This window comes from Bactrocera dorsalis, chromosome 1 (genome assembly GCF_023373825.1).
Source record: "Bactrocera dorsalis isolate Fly_Bdor chromosome 1, ASM2337382v1, whole genome shotgun sequence".
Lineage (NCBI taxonomy): Eukaryota > Metazoa > Arthropoda > Insecta > Diptera > Tephritidae > Bactrocera > Bactrocera dorsalis.
In genome coordinates, this window is record NC_064303.1 from 70837332 (window position 1) to 70864187 (window position 26856).

General features: G+C 37.7%; 2 pseudogenes; one reads left to right on the forward strand and one right to left on the reverse strand.

The window, feature by feature from the left end:
- The first annotated feature begins 11197 nt into the window (after positions 1-11197).
- On the forward strand, positions 11198-13141 carry LOC125775564 (uncharacterized; annotated as a pseudogene).
- LOC109580053 (uncharacterized) lies at positions 13007-14869 on the reverse strand (annotated as a pseudogene).
- Positions 14870-26856: the final 11987 nt, after the last annotated feature.

The following is a 26856-nucleotide window of genomic DNA, read 5'->3' on the forward strand; positions in this document are numbered from 1 at the left end:
ATAGTCAGGCGGCACTAAAAGCGATTTCCTCTTACGAAATCAAATCGCTGCTAGTGCAAGAGTGTAGAAACAGGCTTGACAACCTAGCCGAAAAGAACCAGGTACACCTTATCTGGGGGAATAGCCGGCAATGAACTGGTTGACGAGCTTGCCCGCTCCGCAGCCTCCACTGCTATGGTAGGGCCAGAACCATTCACTGGAGTGGGTCCCCATACGGTGAAGGAACTGCTCCGCAAAGAGGAAAGAGCGTGCAGGGAGGCACACTGGCAGCGAGCGCACGGGATGCGTCATGCCAAACTGTTAGTGTGGGGGTATAACCAAAAGAGGTTCGAGACTATAATCAACCTCCCAAGAAACAAACTCAGGCTCCTGGTCGCATTCTACACCGGCCACTGCAAGCTAAGAAGGCATTTATCAAACATGGGCCTCTCAGCTTGCGCAAACTGCCGGTTCTGCGACAGTGAGCCTGAAACCCCGGGCACAATAGACCCGTGGTCGCAGTGCATGCCTCAATCAACAATCTATCTATCTATGTTATGAATATTTCAAATTCATAAACTCACCCACTGCGCCCAGATATTGGGGAAATCCAATTTTTCTAAATCCTTCAACGCACTCCGTAATTGCGTAAGAAATGAGCTGCCTAAATATTTAGGCGATAATATGTCCCACATTGCTCTGCAAAAGTATTTAAGGATAAAACATACAGACGCTTTGAAATCCCCGAATAGTCTTCCAACTCTTCTGTACTCAGCAGAAGAAAAAAGGGCATATAAAACGATAGCTATTCTTTATTCTAATGGAATACATTGCCTGTATGTAGTATCACGTTTGCCAATGTTTGTTAGCTCATTACATAAAATTTTGAATGATTTCCGACTCATTCTGAAGCTCTCCTTGAAGAATTTGTCACTATTGAAAGCATCGTCGAGCTCCCAAAAATTACGGTGCCTTTCCAACAATACAACCTCAAGGGGGAGTTTTATAAAATGACTAGAGGACTCGTCCACGCTTCATTGTGGCTGATACATAGATAATACTGCTACTACCATCTATATGATTTCTATTAGTTGGATTATAATTATTAGTTAATGAGATATAACATTTCTGTGAAGCAACTTGTGTTAGTTTACAACAAAATGGATCATGGAGCATTTCGTGTGTTAATAAATTAATGTTTTTTTAAAGGTTTTAAACTGTTGAATTTGGGCTCAGGGAAATCCACCGATGAAAAGATATTTGCTAAGCCTAAAGAGGCGAAAGCTCTATGCAAAGTGGGTACCTCGCAAGTTCATAATCCAACAAAAACAACGAATAACTGATTCTGAGAAGTGTTTGAGTTCTCTCTAATCGGAATAAAGCTCAATTTTTACGTCGGTGATAGAAACATAGCTCCATCATTTCCCACTGGAGTCCAATTGACAGTCATTCTAGTGAACTGCACATGATGAACCGGTTCTCAGGCGTGGAAAGACGAAAAAGTCGGATGGAAAGATCAGTATTTTGGGATGCACGTGGTATAATATGTACATATTCAATGACTGATTACTAAGCCAGTTATAATCTATTTTACATTTTTTCACTTCTTTTCTACTATTCCAAATACTTAGCAATTGTATTATATTTGAAGAAGATTCTGTTTAAAATTGTACAAGTTAATGTACCACTGTGGCTGGTCAATTTTGTATGCTGGGTTACGCCAAGAATAGCGGCGTCGCTACTTGTATGCTGGGTTGCGTAACTGTGCGCTTTGCAACAGCTCTCGCAGAGCGTAAAACTGCATACCACTTAGCAGCAGAAAGACGCCAACTCAAAGCTACGTAACGGGACATGATCAAAGAAGAAGAAGAATTGGACAGCGGCAAAAGACAGCAAGGAAAAAGTAAAATCATTCTAGAACTGAACGGCGAAGGCGACGAGTTAAATCGTCATATTACATATTTTCAATTTATCGGTTTTACTGTGAAATAAACATAATTAATTTGTGTGGCAAATAAACATAATTACTTTGTAAAAATAAACTTAATTAATTGGCGCCCAACTCGTGGCAAAGGACCATAAAATCCTAATAAGCTGCCCAACTCGTGGTAAAAGGATCATCAAATCCCGAGGAGCTGCCTAACTCGTAGCAAATAAAAGGATCATAGGACCCTGAAAAGCTGCCTAACTCGATGAACAGAGGACCATAGGTCCTGGGAAAAGGATCATCAAATCCGGATAATATAAAATAAATAAAACATGTAAGTGATTTTTCAAATTATGTTCAAGTGGATTAAATTTTCATAAGTAAGGTTAGGCTGTGGAAAACAGAAAAACAAAACGTGTAAAAGAAAATTTTTTGAATCGAGCACGTGGTTATAAAGTGCAAATTATGTTTAAAGTGGATTAAATTTCCATAACAAAGTAAGGTTAGGCTGTGGAAAACAGAAAAACAAAACGTGTAAAAGAAAATTTTTTGAATCGAGCACGTGGTTATAAAGTGCAAATTATGTTTAAAGTGGATTAAATTTCCATAACAAAGTAAGGTTAGGCTGTGGAAAACAGAAAAACAAAACGTGTAAAAGAAAATTTTTTGAATCGAGCACGTGGTTATAAAATACACGTTTTGTATTAAATTACATTTACTAATAACATCTTGAATTTATTAAGCTTAAAGAGCTTGAAATAAAATTTTAGTTATTTCGATATATTATAAAATTAAATGAATTTGCCACAAAGTCTTAGTTTTTTTTCGGCTTTAAAGGAATATTGGAAATCTTCCTGAAATAGAGAATATTAAACAAAAGGTTATTGTACCTTTGTCTTTTTGATATTTAAATTGAATCTTCTAAACTTCTTTTGTGGAGATTGTCTTGTGTTGGTGATTTCGTGTTCCTTCTAGTTAAGCCTTTTTCGATAATCAGAAGTATTTCTAGTTATATTAATTGTTCTTATCTTTTTGTGTGCTGATTTTTTTCTTTTGGAGCAAATTTCCCTTATCAAAGATTTTAAAACAAAATTCGTAAAATGAGTGTCAGTAGAGAGCAGGTGCTGCAAATCGTTAACGAGACCAACGAGCGCACTAAGTTGGAACTGGTAGAACAGATTCGTCAGTTAACTTTGGCAGTTAATGGCTTGCAGTTACCTAGTGTCAAACCAGACCTGCCGGTTGCGATAAACCCATTAATTCAAGACAATGCAAGTTTAGATTTGATTAAGTATTTGCCGGAATTCAAGGGTGATTTCGCTTCGTACCCGGGTTGGCGTAGTGCCGCGCATTTTGCCATGACTTATTATAAGGAGGGTTCGGAGAAGTATTATATTGCCATGGGCATTTTTAGGAATAAGATTATCGAATCTGCTAACTCCACCCTTGCGTCCTTTAACACTATTTTGAATTTCAACGCAATAATTGCAAGACTTGACCAGACTTATTCAGATAAAAGACCACTATATGTACTAGAGAATGAGCTGAGTATTTTAAGGCAGGACAATTTACCTATCACTGATTACTATAATAGGGTAGACAAAAAGTTATCCTTGATAATAAATAAACAAGTTATGACACACAGCGGTAACAATGAGCTCATAGCAGCTTTAAATGAACGCGCTAGGGAGAATGCATTACGCGTTTTCATATCTGGTCTCCGAAGACCGTTATGCGATATCTTATTCTCTGCAAGACCCAAGGACCTCCCATCAGCCTTAGCGGTTGCACAGGAGCTGCAAACCAGTCATAGGCGTTATGAATTCGCAGAGGCTTTTGCAGTGGGTAACGCAAATAAGTTTCATCGGCCAAGACCATTATTGCACCACTATCAGCCAATAGAGACCAGAAACCAGAACTTAAATAGCCCAACCCCAATGGAAGTTGATAACGGTTCAAGCTTCTATAGGCAGCGTAATAATTTCCAAAATTCCCCTTTTCAACATTCTCATTCTCCTAAATATACTACGAACACACAAAATCCAAACCCTACCCCGCTCGTGGCGTTTAAACGTGCTAATGACCGATTATCTTCTGACCGTTCACCGTTTCGTAAGGTACAGAAGGTTAACTTTATGCCAGAAGTAGGGCCATCTTTGATTGATCACGAATATCAAAACTATGAGGACGATTATAACGAAAATGTCAGAGATCACTATAATTATGATGAGGATGATGTCACATCGGATTATGGTGATCAAATCAATTATTTAAACTAGAATCGCTCCTGCCGTTCATAACAAAAAAAGGCAAAAACGGTCAGGAGCTTCGCATTCTGATTGACACTGGTACGTCAAAAAACTACATTAAGCCATTATCATTTCTTGAGGGAATTAAACCCTTGGAAAAGAGTTTTAGGCTAAAATCGATAAACGGCGAAAATATCATTAATAAAAAATGTCAAATAAACATTTTAGAAAATACCTCAACGTTTTATTTGTTGTCGAATCTAAGCACGTTTGACGGTATAATAGGGTACGATTTTCTAAAACAAATCAATGCAAAAATTGACACGGTTGGAGGCTATTTATTTTATCGTAACGGTAAGGCTAAATTACGCTTTCTTTCATGTGATCACGTAAATCTAATTACCATAGAGGAAGATTCAGTACCGGTAAAAGTTCAATCACAATTCCGTAAGATTATAAGAAAAAATGTTAACGCTTTTGCTGATCCAGACAGGAAATTGCCATACAATACAAGAATCCAGGCCCGTATCCGTACAACTACAAGTGATCCAATTTACAGTAAAAGCTATCCCTACCCCATATCAGTAGCTCCATTTATTAACAATGAGATTAAATTACTACTTAGAGACGGTATCATTCGGGAATCTTGTTCACCTTACAATTCACCCGTTCACGTTGTATCTAAAAAAGGTGTAGACGAGAATGGAAAGCCCAACTTGCGTATGGTAATTGATTTTAGAAAAATCAACGAAAAAACGATTCCTGACCGATACCCTATACCAGATACGTCTGTAATATTAGCTAACCTTGGAAATTCGAAGTTTTTCACAACTTTAGATTTAAAATCAGGCTTCCACCAAATCATAATGTGTGAAAGGGACAGACAAAAAACAGCCTTTAATATTAATAATGGGAAGTATGAATTCTGTCGGTTACCGTTTGGTCTAAGAAATGCGCCCAGCATATTTCAAAGGACTATCGACGACGTCCTACGCGAGGTGATAGGGAAATTCTGCCACGTTTACGTCGACGACATCATCATATATTCCCCAAATGAAGAATTGCATTTGGAGCACATCGACCGTATTTTGCAAAAGCTTGCAAATGCTGGAATGAGGGTGTCACCGGGAAAGTCTAAATTTTTCAAAACGGAAGTAGAGTTTCTAGGGTTCCTTGTTACTGAAAAAGGCATAAGAACCTCCCCAGATAAGGTGCACGACATCCTGAACTATGAAACCCCAAGAACACTGCGTGGCTTACGTTCATTCCTCGGTTTGTGCGGCTATTATCGACGTTTTGTGAAAGATTATGCCTCCATTGTTAAGCCCTTAACTCTTCACCTTCGCGGTGCAAACGGACAGATAGGTAGGAAAAACTCGACTCAAACAGAAATCAATCTTGACTCCGAATCATTACGTGCATTTGAAAAGATCAAGCGCATATTAGCATCTGAGGATGTTTTACTCCAATATCCTGACTATAAGGAACCGTTTGAGCTTACGACCGATGCCTCTTCTAAAGCACTGGGCGCGGTTTTATCACAATCCGGTCGCCCGATAACTATGATTTCGCGAACACTTTCGGCAAGTGAAGAAAATTATGCTGTCAACGAGCGCGAATTACTTGCTATTGTGTGGGCGTTGAAAAAACTTCGACATTATTTGTACGGAGTACAGCATATCAAAATTTTTACTGACCACCAGCCGCTTATATTTGCGATGTCAGAGAAAAATCCGAACAGCAAACTGAAGAGATGGCGGGCATTTATTGAGGAATTTTCACCTAAATTTTATTATAAGCCTGGAAGTGAAAATAGCGTGGCTGATGCGCTTTCAAGACAGTTTTCTCATAACCTAACTGACACCGCGTCTGTAGAAACACTGCATAGTGAGGTATCATCAACTAATATAATAAAGACAGTCAAGTGTGCGGTAAATCAGTTTAAGAACCAGCTATTACTATCTAAATCAAGTTCATGCAGTAAAAGTACAAAAATTCTCTTCCAAAAAATGATTAGACATACCATTACATATGATTCAGTCGAAAATCTCATTCAGTGTTTAAAGTGTGCTATTAATCCTAATGTTACCAATGGATTACACTGCGATCTCCCCACTTTAGGCGAAATACAGAACTCGATATGTGTAGCTTTTCCCGGTGTCAAGTTTGTTCATACTGAACTGCTTGTTACAGATTTAATCAATAAGGACGATCAGCTCGAAACGATAGCAACACAACACAATCGGGCTCATCGAGGGTTACACGAAAACTTCCAACAAATTTCTAGTGAGTACTATTTTCCAAACATAAAAAGATTACTGAAAGCAGTTATTATGAACTGCAAGATATGTTTGGAAAATAAGTATCAACGTAAACCACCTGACCCAGTGATAGGCCAAACTCCTATTCCCAGAATGCCGGGAGAAATCCTCCACATTGATATATTTATGACTCCTAAACAGTTATTCCTCACCTGTATAGACAAACTGTCTAAATTTGCTATTGTGAAGCCTATAGCGTCCAGATCTATGATAGATATAAAAAACGCCCTTTTGGAAATTTTACTAATATTTAAAAACGCTAAAACTATAGTTTCCGACAACGAAAAATCATTCAAATCGAATGCTATTATGACATTGCTTAGAGATAATTTCTCCATAAATCAGTTCTTTATACCAACTCTCCACAGTGAAAGTAATGGTCAAGTTGAAAGACTCCATTCCACGTTGCTCGAAATTATTCGATGTATTAAGAACCAGCAGCAAATTGATGATATTATAGAATTGGTATTACTAGCGACGCACAAATACAATTGCAGTATACATTCCGTAATTAATTCTAAGCCAATTGATGCACTTTACAGTAACTCAGAAGAAAGTTTTAAAAGTCTAAGGGAAATATTAGTTGCAGCTCAGGAAAAAACTTTAAAAAGGTGTAATGTAAATAAATCTTTGAGAACATATTATCCGGGGGAAAAAGTTTTTTTAAGACGAAACAAAAGACTTGGTAACAAACTGGATAAAGTTTTTATGGAAAAGATTATCGAGAAAGATCTTGGCACCACAGTTTTGATTGACGGCAAGCCGATACACAAGAGCAATCTTCGATAAAGTAAAAAAACAAGACTCCACTTTTTTATGCTTTGTATAACCATATCTCTTTTTAATATTACTGAAAATAAAACACAAAAAAAAGAATCCACTTTTTCATGCTTTGAATAATCACATTTTCTTTTTCTCTAATATGTATTACTATTTATCTTTCGAAAACTTATCATTATAAGAAAAAGAATAATATTTCGAATTAATGTTTTGTATCATATATGTAAGTAATATGTCGCATTTAAGCCTTATTAAATTAAATGTTAACGTCTGCGCCGAAATTCGTCCAATCGACAATCAATAGCAGTATGCTAAAATGAAGAATTTCCTGGTATGGAAAAGTTTTACTTCGACCCGAGGACGTTCGATTTTAACAACGGGGGTAGTTAATGTACCACTGTGGCTGGTCAATTTTGTATGCTGGGTTACGCCAAGAATAGCGGCGTCGCTACTTGTATGCTGGGTTGCGTAACTGTGCGCTTTGCAACAGCTCTCGCAGAGCGTAAAACTGCATACCACTTAGCAGCAGAAAGACGCCAACTCAAAGCTACGTAACGGGACATGATCAAAGAAGAAGAAGAATTGGACAGCGGCAAAAGACAGCAAGGAAAAAGTAAAATCATTCTAGAACTGAACGGCGAAGGCGACGAGTTAAATCGTCATATTACATATTTTCAATTTATCGGTTTTACTGTGAAATAAACATAATTAATTTGTGTGGCAAATAAACATAATTACTTTGTAAAAATAAACTTAATTAATTTACATGCGTACAATTCTGCTATTTAGACAATTGTTGTTTTAGTAGAACAATGCTTCATTTTTTTGTTGGTCACATATTCACATCTGTACGCATATGTATGTAGCATACAAACGCTTGTGCATTATTTGTTGGGAAGTTTATACAAATATATGTACATATAAGTATACACTTGCCCGCACAACTCTGCTTACAGCGCTAAAAAAACTAACTTTAAACGCGAATTTCTCAGGAAATCTGACACGTATCTAACCAAGCTTGATTTCAATTCATTATTTGTTGCTTTCAGTAAGTAAATAACAATACAAATTTTATTTTATTCAGATAATTACAGTTTAAATTCATTTTATTTGAAAACAATATGAGAAAAGCAACTGCAAAAGTCTGCGTACAGAAAGGTATTATTAATGAAATTAATGCCCTACGACTCTCTAATATCTAGTGGGATATCCTTTTCTCTGTAGTACTTCAATAAGACGCCTGGGCATTGAATCCATAAGTTTCACTGTATCTGGCGCAATTTTTCCTCATTCCTGCATTATAATATCCTTAAGCATATTTTTTGATGTTATGGCGTGTTTTCGGTTTCTACGCTCAAGCAAATCCAACAAATGCTCAATGGGATTTAGGTCCGGAGATTGAGGAGGCGTTCGCAACTGGTTTTTTACATTGTACAAAAGCCAGAGCTTGACATTTTGCGCAGTATGTTTGGGGTCATTATCTTGTTGGAACCGAAAATCTTGTTCCATCCCCAGTTGCCGAACACTTTGCAGAAGATTATCTTTCAAAATTTGTATATATAAATGTAAGTTTTCCAGCACCGTTGGCTGCCATACAGCCCCAAACCATAACACCGCTTCCACCATGTTTTACACTTCGTACCATATTCTCTTTTTCATACGCCTTTCCCGTCTTTCTCCATACCAGTTTCTTACCTTTTATTCCAAAGATGCAAAACTTGCTCTTATCCGTAAAAATAATACTATTCCAAAATTCTGGGGGTTTTGAAACGTATTCATTTGCTAAATCCATGCGCTTCTGCCTATTTATCTCCAAAATATATGGCTTCTTACGGGCTACTCGGCTATCATATCCAGCTTTTTTTTTTAATTCTACGGATTGTATCGTCAGAAACAACTTTCGAATACCTTTGCTTCACCTCTAGTTTCAGTTGATGAGCAGTCATCCTTGGATTTTGCTGAACTAGTTTTACGACACGCTTTTTTCGCGGTTTGTTAAAAGAGTTGGACGACCAGCACGTCGTTTTTATAAGATGGATCCAGTTGAAATGTAATTAGTTACCACCTTATGTACCGATGAATGAGTTCGGCCTACTATTTTTCCATTTTCCCCTAACGTTTTGCCCTCAACATGTAGTTTTACGATAATTCTTCTTTCATCAGTGCCAATTTCCTTGCCTTTTTTTCCATGGCTGTTTTAAAATGATCTTACTTCTGCAATCACTTGAAACACAATGAAATAGTTGCTCTAAAGTCCCACAAGTGACTGAGAAAAAAGCTAAACTAACGGTAGTCGCAAATTGCTATTCTTGTGCTGCTGTACGTAGAGTTTTGCGTGCATGAATTTTCATGATGTCGACGAATAATTCCCGTTAAAATGGAGATGTATGTATTATGGTTCTAAAAAGGTATGTTTATGCAATATATATATTTTTTATATAAAACAAATTCCAAAGTTTCTGAATACGTATCATATTTCGTGAGAAATTCGCGTTTAAAGTTAAGTTTTCGAATTTTTTAGCGCTGTACGCAGATTTATGCGGGCAAGTGTATATAATATGAATGTATGAACATGCAGATCAATGCGCGCACATGTAATATATTGATAAGTGATAACATCATTATTTGAATTTCTGAACGCGCACATGCGTATACATACATTCATATGAGCATGTGCAGATACATAAGCTTAACATGATAGAAGATGTATGTTTATGTACATATATTGTTGTGATAAATTTAATTTCTATTAGTAAGAAATATAATACAGTATACTCTCGAAAAGTAAATCGATTGGTATTTTTTAATTTACTTTTTCGAATAATTTACTTTTCCAAATATATACTTAAATTATCTGTTTTTATAATATTAAATGCATTTTTAAACTTAAAAAATTCATTCATTTATTTGCTTCAATAAAACATATGGATTTACATGAAAAACATATTTACATTTAAATACATACATATGTATTTACTATGAAGAGAAAAAATCTTGAATATTCTTTTGTTTTTTTTTTCTTTTGCAATATATTTTCTGACCATTTTTGTACGACAATTCAAAAAGTCTGACACCTGATTTGCATCGTTTTCATTTTTAAACCAGTGGATCAAGTTGTTTACGCTTTGAATTGCTTCCCCATATGTCAATTTGGGTTCCTAGCTGACTTCTTCTCCATCTGAAGTGTCTGACAAAATTTCTATTTCATCAGCAGTTTCTTTGTTTACTAAAAAGTCGCGATAAACAAGAAAGTAAGTGTTTTTGCAACATCGTAAAAAACGCTGCTTGCTTCGTTTCGAATTTTTTATCACACTCTCTGAAAAGTAAATTAAAAAATTTACTTTTTCGAGGTGCATGTGTAATCTTAAAGGTGATTTACTTTTCCGCGATTATTTACTTTCTGAGAATTTACTTTTCGAGAGTATACTGTATAAAAATATTTAATTAATATTATTAAAATAAATTATTAAAAGTGGAATATAAAAGAACTTATTTTTCTTCAATATTCTCTGCTTGGGCATACATACATATATGCCATGTCATTATATGCCGAAAATACATACATTTATTTCTCTTCTCTGTTTAAGTATGTGAGAGAACTGTTAAAAATGTTAACATTTCACATCGTGAATTCTGTGGTTGTGAGGAGAATTCCGTACTACAATCCTATAAAATGTTCGACATCGAACCTGCACCTTCTCTATGTTTTACCTTCTCTGCCTTAACTACCTAATAATAAAAATGTAACTAAGTACTATCTATCTCCTAACTAAATTTCATCAAAATCTGTTCAGCCGTTTAGGCATGATAGAGCAAAACTCCCAGTAAAAACCATAAAAAAATCACTAACTCAACTCAGTTTTCTGCCTACTTCCTACCCCCTAAGAAAGATGGCGTGATTATTTAAAGCCTATGACCATTTCTAGGTTATCATCTATCAGCATACCAAATTTCATCAACATCCATTCAGCCGTTTAGGAGTGAAAGAGTAACAGACAGAGAGAGTTACTTTCGCATTTATAATATTAATATGGATGTAATTGCTTACGTGTTTCCACAAACGTTTTGGCCTATTGTTATTTATTACAAAAAGCAATAAGGAATTTTGCATTTTTATCTCTGTTAATATTTTTTCCAATCTAAGTTGTCATCTTTTCCGTATTTCTGCCAACTTCTTATTACTGGCAGCAATCTGCGTAATCAAGTATACAATCGCGTTCTTTTGTTTTTCTTCCATATCTTTAATTTCTATTGTTTTTTCTTTTTTAGTTCACGAGTAAAAATATTGATTCACGAAACTTTACAATTCACCAAGAAGAACACAAATACAACAAATTTGACAGTCGATAATCTCATTTGCCTATGTAAACGGGTAGATTATTGAACAAGCTTATAAGGAGATTAAGTTCATATGTAAACGTACTTTTAGCCTTTGTCTGTTACAATTTTTATTAAAGTCACAGTCACAGTTTAAAATCACTGCTACTACAAAGTCACTATCACAAGTGGCATTGCTCCTTAAAAGTCACAACATCCCCCGCCTTTAAGGCGTGTTTTATTTGACCATCATAAGCTAATAGCTAAACCATGGACAAATAAAACGCATTTAGCTTATTTCACATTTTCGCTTAAAAATGCATTATGTTGGCAACGCGAGAAATAACAATCAGCTGATATTCAATTTATTGCAACGAAATGTTTGACATGGAGAAAAGGTAAATTTGAATTTTTAAATTTGTAAACGAACTTTTCACAAACTAAATAATTATTTATTTCGTTTATATACAGCAAAAGAAAAGTTTGGACAAAGGCGGAGACGCTCCTATTCCTAAAATGCTACAACGAAAGGAAGGATGAGTTTCTGCATGCGCGAAAGAAAAAGTTCGCATATGAAAACGTCATGGAGGACATGATATATCAAGAATTTACAGTAAGAATATTTTAAAGTTATTTTGTAAAAATTTATTACATTTGTTTCCACGGGATACAACAATTAATGCGGCTGCCCTTGTTTCAAAAATGCGAACGCTTTTGAATGCCTACAAAGCAGCGAAGGACAACGAAAAACAGACTGGCACTTCTCCGTGCACAGTACCATATATGCGCGAGATGGACGAAATTTTTGGCGAAAGTTGCTTGGTGTCCAACAACCACACCTTAAACATTGGGACAGATCCTCAAGAGGCATTGGTTGAGTCTAGTGGTTAGTTAAAATTTAATGTTCATTATGTATTGCTTATATTGCATTCGCTTTTTTATATTTTTAAACAGGTAAGGATTCAACCGATTTTCAAACAATCCTCGACGATATGCCAAGTACTTCGAGGCAGAGCCGGTTTGCACTAAGCCGTAGCATATGCAGACCAAATGCTGTGAATTCACAGGAGCCGAACGCAGCAAATTCTGTTCCAAATCGGCGTTACAGGAAAAGCGCTAAAGTACTATATTTTGAAAAAAAAATTGAACAAAAAAGGAAAAGTGCTGAAGTGCAGGCGAAGTTTTACGCAAATATCAAAAAACGAATGCAGGATGTGGCCGAAAATCAAAAAATTCTAATAGAAATTGAACAAAAAAAAAATGAAAATAGAAGAAGAAAAATTAAAAATTTTAAAACAGTATTTTATGAATAAAAATTAGAAAAGCTACTTGATTTCATAACGAATATACATTGTTTTATTTAACGGAAATATATAATCAAGCTTATCATAAAATAAACATTTTTTACATTCAAATCTTGAACAAATGCATACGTATACGTGGTTATATAAAACAAATATGTCGTAAAATTATAAACAATTTTATTGTTTGAGATTGAAAATGGAAAATGTTGCTCTAAAAGTGTATTTTAAAAATTAAAAAAATTAAAATTTATTAATTTCTTCGTGTTAAAATTGTAAACAACTGATTCCGGCGATCTCCACTTGCTTCTCTCGCCAGCTCATTAGCAGTTTCTGGCTCCGGTTCGGCACTTTCAATTTGATAGTCAATAATTGTATCGTCGTTAGTAATAATACATATATTGTGCATAATGCATGCACTTGCAACTAAATTCGAAATTACACATAAATTTCTGTGCTCCGTAAATTTAAGAAGCCTTCGGAAACGTCCTTTCAGTGCTCCAAATGCATTTTCAACAACTATTCTTGCTGAAGAATGTGTTTTGTTAAAGCTGATTTGATTAGGCGTTAACGAACCATAATCTTTAAATACCGGTATGAGATAATTTCTGCAAGGGTATGCCGAGTCCCCGAGAATAAAAGTAGAATTGGGAAATAAACTTTCCATATTACTTTCCGCTTTTCTATAAAATGCTGACCTTTTTAGCACTGTAGAGTCATGATATGATCCGGGTTCACCACAATAAATATCAATAAATTTTTTATCAGCATCGACAATGGCCTGTAGAACAACACTATAATTACGTTTTCGATCAAAATATATATGTTTGTCTTTTATTGGTGCATTAATTGTTATATGGGTACAATCAATAGCACCAATAACACCTGGTATTTGTTTCCTTTGTAAAAACTTGCGAGTTGAGTTGGCCACTTAACAAACTCATGACCTATTGAGATAACCCACGCTACAACCCGACGAACAATCGCCCATGCTGTGGACTTCGTTACACCAAACAATACGGCTAGTTGTCTGTAGGAAATTGTGTTACTTAAATACCATACATACATGTACATCATTGTTTTAGCAGGAATTTTGGTTTTTCCGGCCTTCGTAGCAAAGCGGGTTTGTTCACTTTCTTCATATCTTCCTGCAAAAAATACTCATACAGAAAAGTATCGTAACAAAATCAAAGCATACCTATTAAGTAATCTAAAGTGGTGCGGCTCAAACGAAAGTGAGATTTGAAATCCTCATCTTCAAAACTATCAATGGTGTCCACAAAATTAGAGCATTTTGGATGCTCTATCTGCTCTTGTTCTGAATCCTCCGATGACGAACTTGATTCAGCAGCTAAGCCAGCAAGGATGGTCAATATTTCGTTATACTCTTCAACATTTGAATTTGTGTACATAGTACCAAGCAACTAGAAAACACACAAATTTAATTTTCTCTTAATTTTAATTTAAAATCCTTACTTACCGCATCTTTTATAAAATTTTCCATTTCGTGCACTTCTATACGTTTCATTTATATATTTCCATTTGTTTACATTTTTGTCTGTCAAAATGGGGGTTGTCGCTATTGCCAACTACTTTTTTTGGGAAAAATCATAGCTATTGTGAATGAAAAAAGCATTTTAACTGGCAATGCCTCTAGCCCAATACACAAGCTATGAAAGCTTATGACAAGCCAACAAAATTATGTTGTCTAAGTCTTCCATACAAAATAAGCTAATAGCTTAATTTGCTGGTCAAATAAAACACGCCTAACTTTATTGTAATACTAATGTATCTGTTAGCAGAACTTTGGTGATCTTTGCCACTCTATTTTCCATTGAATACGAATCCTCTAAAGCAGACCGTTGCTGTGAGGCTTCAGCATCCACCATAAGAACTTGTATAAGTGTTATTGGGCGACAACAATAATTTAAGTTTTTAGTAAACTAATATCGGTATTCTGCTTGAGACGATTGTCTCATGTCTCTAATTGTCACAATAGTAATTCAGTGATTCTGTCAGTCAGGAGTCTCATTTTGGTATTCTGGCATATACAGTATAGTAGTATACTGTATAGTAGTCTACTGTATCTGCCAGAATACCAAAATGAGACTCCTGACTGACAGAATCACTGAATTACTATTGTGACAATTAGAGACATGAGACAATCGTCTCAAGCAGAATACAGGTATAAGACTGCAAACAAAATTACAATTTAAAGAACAGAAAACAAATAAATCGCTTACCGATTTAGCACGGATTATATTCGCAGGCAATGGTGCAATATCCTAAGAAATTGTCAGTGTACACATATACGAGTCTTTCTTGGCTTTTAAATCTGCAGTAAAGAAGTTTCAGTCATAGATAACTTGATATGAGACTCTTTGATTCGAGAGAGAGCTGCCAAAACTCGCATTTTTTATAAAATTTGCCAATGATGCCACTGCTGAAAAATATTAGATTGGCTATATAATAAATTTTACAAAACACTAAAATAAACACTTTGAAAATGCATACATATATAAATGCTAAAATGCTAAATCCTTAATTATTTTACATAAACATTTATTTTGCCAAAATATGTTCGCACAGTTCAATGAAATTTCATTTCACACTAATTTCGTCAAGTAATTATAGCGGTTTACTTCTGGCATCCCGCCTTTTTGACTAACTGCTGGTTGACGGCACCCTGATTGTGTTTTGTTGCCAGCTCAGAAAACAGATCAGGGTTCGCTGCCAGCTGACAATCGAGAGAGCAAGAAAAGAGATTCTGATCAAGTTATCTATGGTTTCAGTTAACAACGAATCACTTATATATTTATTCGCAATACAAATGTTTAACAAATAAGTACTTACATTAATTGTCCTTTCTTTAATATTAAATTAATATTCGATGAGCTTGAATGCCAATAGTTTTTCTTTCTCTTACCTAAACTTTCTACCATTCCAATCACACAACAACAAACAAACGCAAAAAATTATTTGCAATGGCTGTAAAATATGTCAGACCGAAACACAAGTAAAAAATAATTGCAACCTTGTGCCAGCTGTCATTTTACATAAAGACATATTTCAACATTAAATTGTTGAGGAAGATGAGTTTTAAATAGATTTTATAATTTCTACTGAAATTATAAGATTCGTTACAATTTTTTGTTAAGAATGAATACAGAAGATGCGCCAATTCACAATAGTCATTCTAAATAAATTAACCGAATCATCACTAGATTCTGTAATGGGTGTTCTTTTGGCCTTGCATATTTCGGTATAGGATTTTTGCATTTTGTGTCATCGTGCAATCTTGCAAGAGCAACAGAATTCCGTTAATGTGTTTGTGCACTCTGTTACGATGCACCTCGACAGGCTAAAGTGTATGCCATACTAACTGTCAAATATATTGCCATTGCCGTTGCCAAATCTATATGTGGGCATTTGTTATCATCACATAATCATTTGCGAAAAGGCCATGGATAATATGATACTTTTACGAATTTACTGCTTGCTAGTTTACTTTGTTAGGTTCGTATCTCTGGATTGACAAATAAAACCAAAACTGTTTAATTCAATTCAACAACTCTTTATTTCACAACTCGTCTACACTATAGCAGTTTACTCTTAGCACTGATTGATTACGTTGGCGTTGCCACGGCTTATATAGCCACGCACTTCTCGCTGATGCCGACGTGTCCTTCTAGAATATTGCGTCTGGAAATTACCAGAACATAATGCTATACGGCGCCAGACGCAAGCAGACAGCCGCGGCGCCAGACTCAGCAATTAATTAAGTAGACAAGCAGACAGTGCGGCGCCAGATGTCTATTGTTTCGCGGCGCCAGATGTCTACAACAAGACAAATGCTATTCCATATACCTACAGCTATTGTTCATAATAAGGGATGCATATAGCAATACAAATACATCTTAATACTACTTTTGTAACACTGCCCTCGTCCCGATTAGGCACAAATCCTCGTGAACCAAATGGGGCGAGCCTCTCCAAATGTACTACTTTCATTTTACATCGTGCTTTTCCATTTCTTTGTATGCGGTATACCACGTCATTAAGTCGTTTCATCACCATATAGGGTCCTTCCCAGGCTGTCTGCAGTTTCGGGGACAAGCCTTTCTTTCGAAGTGGATTGTACAACAGGACCAGATCACCTTCTTCAAAACCTTTTGAATTTGCCGCTTGATCGAACCGGTCCTTCATCTTATTGCTCATCAGATGCGTATGCCGTCTTACCATTAGATGCAATTCATTCATTTCTTCCTTTAAGGCAGAACAATAATCTCCATCATTTCTTACAGCTGTAGGATTCGTTCCAAACTTAAGATCAGCAGGGAGTCGCAGATCAGATCCAAAAATAATCTTTGCTGGCGTGTAACCAGTTGTCTCGTGCTTTGCTGAACGATACGCCAGCAGGAACATCTGGATGCACTTGTCCCAATTCCGTTGATCTTTATTAACGATTTTTCGCAGATGTTCTTCGAGCGTTCGGTTGAATCTCTCTACCATCCCATCTGATTGTGGGTGTAACGCTGTTGTCCGTGTCTTGTGGATGCCCAATAATGTACAGACTTCTTGGAAAATGGAAGATTCGAAATTCCTGCCTTGATCTGAGTGTAATTCGACGGGCACTCCGAACCTTGTTATTCAATTTTCTACAAACGCTTCGGCTACTGTCTTCGCTTCTTGGTTTGGTAAGGCATATACTTCTGGCCATTTACTGAAATAGTCCATGACAACCAGTAGATATTTCTTTCCGGCCGTACTGGTTGGGAACGGACCTGCAACATCCATTGCGACTCGTTCAAATGGTGATCCCACGTTGTACTGTTGTAGCCTACCGCGACTTTTGGCTTTAGGGCCTTTAGCTGCCATGCACTCTACGCAATTACTTATCCATTCTGCTATGGAATCTCGACAACCGATCCAGTAGAACCGTTGTTTAATCTTCTCTATAGTTTTTGTAATTCCAAGGTGCCCTCCACTAGGTCCATTGTGATATTCTTTCAATACTTTCGGGATCATGGACTTCGGTACTATGATCAGCAGACGAGACTGTTTGCCATCTTCGCTTTCCCAGGTACGATGAAGGTATCCATTTATGCTGTTCCATTGGGCCTAATATGCTTTTGCCGTTGGACTCTCGCTACTTATTTGTTCCTTTGGTGGTCGTACCCCATTTTCTTTGGCTATTATCAGCTTTGCAAGATCAGGGTCCTCCAGCTGATTGATTCTGATGCGGTGAGGAGTCCAATCATCTTCAGGTTCTATATTCAGTAATCGCACGTCGATTATACCTTCTTTTCCTTCTGATTTGGAGCAATGTTTACATTCCAGTGGACAAGGGCGACGTGATAATGCATCCGCATTTTTGTGGTGAATCCCCTTTCGATGTTGCGTTTCGAAGTCGTAATTCTGTAATCTTTCGATCCATCGTGCAATTTGGCCTTCCGGATTCCTAAACTAAATAACCATTTTAATGCTGCATGATCAGTCCTCAGCAAGAATCGTTGTCCATACAAATACTTGTGGAAATGTTTTACACATTCCACCACAGCTAGTAGTTCTTTTCGCGTCACACAGTAGTTTTTCTCTGGTTTCCCGAGCACTCTGCTGTAATACCCAATTACTCTTTCTTGTCCGTCGATGAGCTGAGACAGGACACCTCCAATTCCATAAGCGCTCGCATCTGTATCCAGGATGAATTTCTTTCCAGGTATTGGATAAGCTAACATCGGTGCCGTACAAAGTAGTTCTTTCAGCTGCTCAAACGCTTTTTCTTGTTCCAACTGCCATACAAACGGGCGATTCTTCTTTGTTAAATCATGTAAACTTCTAGCCACGTTCGCAAATCCAGGTACAAAACGGCGGTAATACGTGCATAAGCCGAGGAAGCTGCGGAGTTCATGTATGTTGGTGGGTTGAGGCCAATCTTTAACTGCTTTTATTTTTCCCTCCTCGGTGTGAATCCCCTCAGTTGACACTTTATGTCCGAGATATGTGACCTGCTTCTTCCATAATGAACACTTTTTGGGATTCAAGCGTAATCTGGCTGATGCTATTCGCTGAAAGACTTCCTCTAGATTTTTCAGATGATCATCAAAACTTTTTCCCATGATGATAATGTCATCAAGATACACCAAACATGTCTTCCAGTTGAGTCCTTTTAACACATGTTCCATCAGTCGCTCGAACGTTGCAGGCGCATTACATAACCCAAATGGCATCACAGAGAATTCCCATAACCCGTCGCCCATACTGAAAGCGGTCTTTTCACGGTCACATTCATCGATCTCCACTTGCTAATATCCACTTTGTAGATCTAATGTAGAAAACCATTTCGCTCCAGACAAGGTGTCTAATGTATCGTCGATTCTAGGTAGAGGATAACTGTCTTTCTTTGTGACATCATTCAACTTCCTATAATCTACGCAGAAACGGGTGCTACCATCTTTCTTTTTAACTAAGACGATAGGTGAGCTCCATGGACTTATTGAAGGTTCGATTACACCGTTTTTGTTCATGTCTTCAATAATTTTGTTAGCATCCTCACGTTTTGCTAGTGGAACCCTACGCGGAGCTTGTCGGATTGGTTTAGCGTCTCCGGTATTTATGCGATGTTTGACAATGTCGGTTCTTCCTGTGTTTCCTTCGTTTGCAAATATGGATGCGTATTTTTCTAATAGTTTTTCTGCTTTTAATTTTTCATTTCCATGCAGTTCGTTCAGCAAATTATCCTACACTCCTAGACTTATCTGCTGTGGCTCAATAGTAGGCTTCTGTTGTGACCGTTCGCATCGTGCTATTGCACTTATATTCTGGCACTGTCCAATTACTGCTCCTTTCTTCAGACTTATAGGCGTGTTGAATTCATTCACTACTCTGACCGGAATGTTGGCGTCTTCTCTAGTTTTCACAAGCGTTCTTCCTACCAATATGGGTGTATCTATTTTTGTTGGTTCCACAATCCACAACTCTTCAGTCCCACCTCCTCCATTCACTTTAGCCCATACAATCGCCTCAGATTTTGGTGGAATACTCTGATTATCATCAACAATCACCCTCTTACTTTCAACGTTGGTCACATATCCGGTGTTTATAGGCATCTCCATGTTCTGGCAAAACAGCATTTGCTTGTTTAAATCCAAAGTAACCCCGTGATCAATCATGAAATCTACTCCCATTATAAGTTCATCCGTGATTTCTGCTACGATGAAGGTGTGATTAACTTCCAGGGTACCAATTATGACTTCGCAGAACACTTTTCCCGCAACAGCTGCTTCCTCTCCAGTGGCCGTTCGAAGCTTGCAACCAACTAATGGTTCAACCGTTCCTCTCACCACATCCTGTCGGATAATTGAATGTGTGGCGCCAGTATCCAAAGTAAGCGTTGACAGTCGTCCATTTACGATGCCGTTGATAGTAAGATTGTTGTCATGGCGACCTATTTGTGATATCGAGATGGCGGGGCAAATAGTTGTGGGAACCAGCTCACGCCCCTTTGAACTGTTCCGCTTTAGTTTAACGACTTGTGAGATGTGGATGCTCCGTCCTCGTTATCTGTTGGTTGTTTCCGTTTTGATGGGTATACTTTTATATTGCAATTTCGGGCAAAGTGACCCGCTTTTCCACAGTTGAAACATCTTCCTGTTGTATTTACTCGCGGTGCAGCAATTGTCTTCAGAGTCTTCAATATTTCTTCCATCAGCGCCGGTTGTTCCATTTCAACTCTTTGTACTTTGTGTGCTGGTTTACTTAGTAGGGAAGCTGTTTCCTGTGTGAGGGCGTGCGAAACCGTTTCAGCAAACGTTCTTTTTGGCAATGCATATGTGGCGCGTTTGGTGTCCACATCACGAATTCCATTTATGAAACATTGAATTTTTACCCTCTCAATGTATTCCACAGGTGCATCTGCATTTGCCAAATGAGCCAGTCGTTCGATTTCAGTTGCGAACTCTTGTAATGACTCGTTCATCTTCTGACCCCTATTTTGCAGTTCGATCTGGTATATTTGTTTCCGGTGCTCACTACCATATCGTCTTTCTATCGCACTCATCAATGCCTCATAGTTGTCCCGTTCACAGTCTGAAGGATTTCTGCCGCCGGTCCTTTCAATGATACAAACAAGGACGCCACCTTGTCCGCTGCATTCCAATTATTGGCCATTGCTGTCTTTTCAAACTGAAGTTTGAAAATTTGAAATGGAATACTTCCATCGAATGTGGGAGCCTTCAGTCTTGGATTATTTGTTGATGGTGCAGGGCCATGCAGTTGCAGTTCTCGCATACCATTACTCAGTTGAAGAAATTCTGATCTTAAATTTTCTTCGTCATTTTTTATTGTGCTTAATTCGTCTTCAAATTTTGAAAATTTCTCTTGCACTTGTGTATTATTTTCTGTAATCTGTTGTACCAAACGCTTTTCTAACTGCGTATTATTTTCAGTAATTTGTTATGTAAGGCGAGACTCTAACTGTGATGTATTTTCAACTATTTGCGTTATTTGCTGTGCCAGACGATTTTCTGTTTGCACTACATTTTCTGTTATTTGTGATATATTTTCGGCTATTTGCTGTGCCAGACGATTTTCTGTTTGCACTGCTTTTTCTGCATTTTCAGCTATTTGCTGTGCCAGACGATTTCCTGTTTGCACTGCATTTTCTGTATTTTCAGCTATTTTCTGTATAGCCACTAACAGCATGTTCATGTCTGCACTTGATGATGTTCGTTGTTCTTCTACTTTTTCTTCTACCTTTGTAGAAGTTTCAGGCATATCAAATTCGAACTCGTCCACATTAATTCCATCCGCTTCCATTGCTTTACGTAATCGTGCCTGCAGATCCGCCTTTTGCCCACTTATCGGCAAATTACGCTCCTCCAGTTCCTTTTTTAATTGCTGAATTCTCAATTCTCCGAATTTAACCATCTTGTATTTGGATTATTTGACAATCCCACTTCTGACACCAATTTTTACGAATTTACTGCTTGCTAGTTCACTTTGTTAGGTTCGTATCTCTGGATTGACAAATAAAACCAAAACTGAATTAAATTCAACAACTCTTTATTTCACAACTCGTCTACACTATAGCAGTTTACTCTTAGCACTGATTGATTACGTTGGCGTTGCCACGGCTTATATAGCCACGCTCTTCTCGCTGATACCGACGTGTCCTTCTAGAATATTGCGTCTGGAAATTACCAGAACATAATGCTATACGGCGCCAGACGCAAGCAGACAGCCGCGGCGCCAGACTCATCAATTGTTTAAGTAGACAAGCAGACAGTGCGGCGCCAGATGTCTATTGTTTCGCGGCGCCAGATGTCTACAACAAGACAAATGCTATTCCATATACCTACAGCTATTGTTCATAATAAGGGATGCATATTGCAATACAAATACATCTTAATACTACTTTTGTAACAATACGAATCTCTCGCTTTGCCTTTAATTTTTCTCTCAAACGCGTTCCCTGATTAGGCTGGTAGCGATGGAGATCAGGGAATTTCGATCAGCCGATTTCAGAAAAGGCGGGAGAATAGAAATAAACAGCTATAATTTACTGACAAAATCAGTGTGAAATGAAATTTCGCTGAAATGTGTTCATATTTGGTAAAGTGAACATTTGTGTGATATGTTTATTAATGATTATGCATATTAATATTTATATGTACATATATGCATTTTCATGATAAAGAGCAGCCAAACTCTATAAGTTACTCATTATTCCCGTCCTGCTATATGGTGCAGTGGCTTGGACGATGACAACAACTGATGAGTCGATGTTGCGAGTTTTCATTGGCCACGGAGAATATCGCATTCGATGGAACTATGAGCTGTACGAGGATAACGACGACATTGACATAGTTCAGCGAATTAAAAGACAGCGGCTTCGGCGTCCACGCCAGTAAAGAAGAAGAACATATATATGTATATAATATGTTGTATATCGATGATATAGGCCCTCTGGGAAACCGAGTCGGTAGCGCTTTTTACTCCAGCGGTAGTGTGGCAATTGCAAAATACCCAGAAGTTATCAATAAAATGGCGGGTCTAATATTTTTCAGCAGTGGTATCATTGGCAAATGTTATAAAAAACGCGAGTTTTGACAGCTCTTTCCCGAATCAAAGAGTTTCGTATCATATTATCCATGAAAAGGCGTCGGGTAAGTAGGTTCGAGCTGATTTAGCGCATGTTTTAGCTCTTGAGAAACATATTTTTTGAGAAATACTTAACACCGTTCAAGAAAACAATTGAAAATATTTAGCCCAGCGTTACAGGGATTCGGCTGGACTTGAACCAGTTGGCAGAGAACAGCAGAGCAGTCTCGCAGCATTATAAGCAATTAGAAAAGAGGGTCGGCGCTGTTGAGAATAAATTAACATCGTTCGATGCACTTAATGTGGATACCAACATTATAATATCGGAGATAAATGATCGCAATAAGCGTGAAAGAAAGGTTATTGCTTTGAACGTTCCGGAGTCTGAGAAGCCGGTAGGCTATGATCGACGTCTGGATGATTTGGAGAAGGTTGCCGCATTATTACCACAGGAGATGTTAGAGGTTGGTCCGAAACTCGGTCTCCGTAGACTCGGTCGTCCTGTGGTAGGTAAGATTCGTCCGCTATTACTAACTACAGAGTCTGTAGCAGATGCTAGGAGTCTATTGCGTATCGAGACAGCTGGTGAGTCTGGCATCTCATTTAAGGCGAACCTAACTCGAGCTCAGCAAGAGCATCTCAGGAATCTACGGACGGAGCTTGATAATCTAACCAAGGGCGGAGATAACAGCAAGACAATTAGATACATTAATGGGCTACCGAGGATAGTCGATAAGCAGACTTTTCGTGCGCCAAAAGAAAAGCCTAAAGATTCGTAAGTTAGATATATACTATCAAAATACTCGAGGGTTAAGAACAAAAAAGAGTTCTTAATCTCATCAGCAGTGCATCAATGTGATCTGATTTGTGTTAGCGAGTCATGGCTTCATGAATCAATATCAGATAGTGAAGTGGTAGATAGAGACAACCAAACAAGCAATTGCACTAGAGCTGGAGGTGTTTTCATTGCGGTGAAGCTTAGTATTAATACTGAACTACTGCCAACTAACTGTAGCAGTGTCGAGCAAGCTTTTATTAAAGTAAAATGTACTGAGGGCGATCTATTAGTTGGATGGGTGTATCTTCCACCACTGTCGTCGTTGGATAAGTATGCAAGTCATATGTCAACAATTTCGTATTTGAAGGAAAAAATATCCCAACTGTGCATTGATTATCGTTGGCGACTATAATCTCCCCAGTAACTGTCCGCAAGATGAATGTGCAAATATGGTGTACAGTGAGATGAGTCAACAGTATAATCAAATTCGTAGTGTAAATGATCGTACGCTTGATTTATCCTTTAGCAGCATTGAAGTATGTGTGGACAGTACCGAGGCTATTATTGATGAAGATAAGCACCACCCGGCTATGAGTATAAGTGCTGAAATTAAGGCCAACCTGAAAATGAACGTGGCACCGACTTACGCATTCAAGAAGACAGACTACTTGGGATTGAATTACTTCTTTTTGAGGATTAACTGGATTGAACTGTATAAATTAGTATCACTGGATGACAAGGTAAACTGGCTATACGAGAGAATTAACCGTGGAATTGTGCAATTTGTTTCTGTCCATACTAACAGGAAAAGCAATTATCCATGCTGGTTTGCTAGGGAGCTGATAGGGGAAAATACAGCAGAAAAAGGATGCGCATGCAACATACAAGGGATTAAAAGCCAGTTACGCCTACAATGTTTTTCGTCGGTTGCGATCGGAATGCAAAAGAATCGGCAAAGGGTGTTACGGCGCATACACGTCCAGGATGGAGGAGCTTGCAGGGGTGGATTCGATTCAGTTCTGGAAATTCGTCAAAAGCAGGAATATGGATATTCCATCCTCCGTGTCGTGGAAAGATAGTGTAGCTACGACGGGTGGGGAAGTGAGCAATCTGTTTGCGTCGTTCTTTGGTAGCATCTATGCGAATAAACTTAATGACAATGGGGAACCAATGCCCACAGCTAAAGCTGTGGAAACATCGACTAGTTACGATGTGAAATTATCGGAACTCACCATCCGCTACTGTACGAGCAAATGTGCAAACTAGATGGAAAGAAGGGAGCGGGACCAGATGGAATACCGAACATATTGATGAAGAGCTGTGCTGTCGGGCTTGCCGAACCAATAATCCACATCTTTAGTAAATCTCTGGAGATGGGTATTTTTCCGTCGGCATGGAAACGCTCGTACATTTGTCCAATTTACAAGGCAGGGTCGAGATCTGAGGTGTCCAACTAGAGGCCAATATGCATACAGCCGTCAATGGCAAAGTTGTTTGAGAAACTTGTTTTGCACCAGGTGAATTTCGCCTTCAAGATTACGACCTCGACCAAGCAACATGGGTGCTTTGGCGGCAGGTCTCGGCTACAAACCTTTACCTGTATGTCGATTATGTACTGAGAGCGTTGGACAAGGGTGAAACCGTTCACACTATCTACACGGACTTCAGCAAAGCCTTCGACATGGTGGATCATGAGCTCTTAATAGAAAAGATGGAACGCAACGGAGTGGCGGGAAATGTATTGAGTTGGTTCAACTCGTACTTGACTGGGAGATTCTTGCAGGTGCGAGTCAATGGCTGTGTGTCGTCCGAGTTTAAAGTGTCGTCCGGGGTTCCGAAGGGTTCCCGTCTGGGGCCAGTGCTGTTTAGCATATTTGCCAACGACATTGGGGACAAAATATCGTCGGACTTTTTACTTTATGCTGATGACCTCAAGATTTTCAGAAAGATAAGCACTGTGGATGATATTAGTGCATTACAGCAAGACTTTGATAGACTTGAAGAGTGGTGCGACGAGAATAAATTGAGTTTAAATATAAAAAAGTGCGTGGTGATGTTCTTGTCACGGTCCTTGAGGCGTCGTCTTGCTGTTTACCGTATCGCTGCTCATCAGCTAGAAGAAGTCACAGTAGTAGAAGATCTTGGTGTCATGATTGACAATGCACTAAATTTCGCCGGGCACATTGACAAAATTACATCACAGGCATTCAGGACACTTGGGTTCATATTCAGATGTGGGGATGACTTCAGGAATGCTGATACGTTCGTAAGGCTGTACTCGACTCTGGTACGTCCGATGTTGGAGTATTGTTCATTGGTTTGGTCTTCTCATACCGACTTCCTCATTGACAGTCAACTCTTTGAAGAACTACGTGCGGGGTGGACCGAGGAGCAGAGTTGTAGACTTAGTCAATAGACATTATGAAAATATTAATATGTTTGGTTGTACGTATGCGAGCTACGTCTCAAGTGTTAAGAAATTAATTAATAATGTATCAAAAATGTATGGTATACTAACTAATTAGTATTCCATAGGCAATATTACGATTTTTCCGGCGCCGCGATTTGATGGTACGGATGGATAGCGGAGGTCCTCAGCATTAAAAAATGTATACACATATACGGTCCTCAGACCCATAGTTTTCGAGATATTTAACTTTAAAGTTCAAAAATTTGTAAAAACAATGCTCGTTATTTCACTATGTTTAACCCACTTTTCACATATTTTTTAATTAATATATATTTAATTACACTGTACACATTCGTATTTATCAAAAATTTACACTAATTGTATATTTTTTAAGAAAATAAATATACTTTAAAAATTATTTTGCACATTCAAAGTTTCAAGTGATTTGCGTGTTTACATTTAAGACAAATAGCAGTGTTGCCATACTTTGTGTCCTGAAAATATAATCAAAAATGTGTATAATATATATTAAATAGAAAAAACGTATTATAGAATGGAAAGTTTTTCAGTTTTTCTCTCTTTTTGATTAAAATAGGTGTTCGATCGATGAGGGTTATTTTTTTTTTGAAAAATCGTAATCGTGCCATTCCATATATTGCTTTCCAGAAGCAATATGAAGTGTCTGCAGGCAAT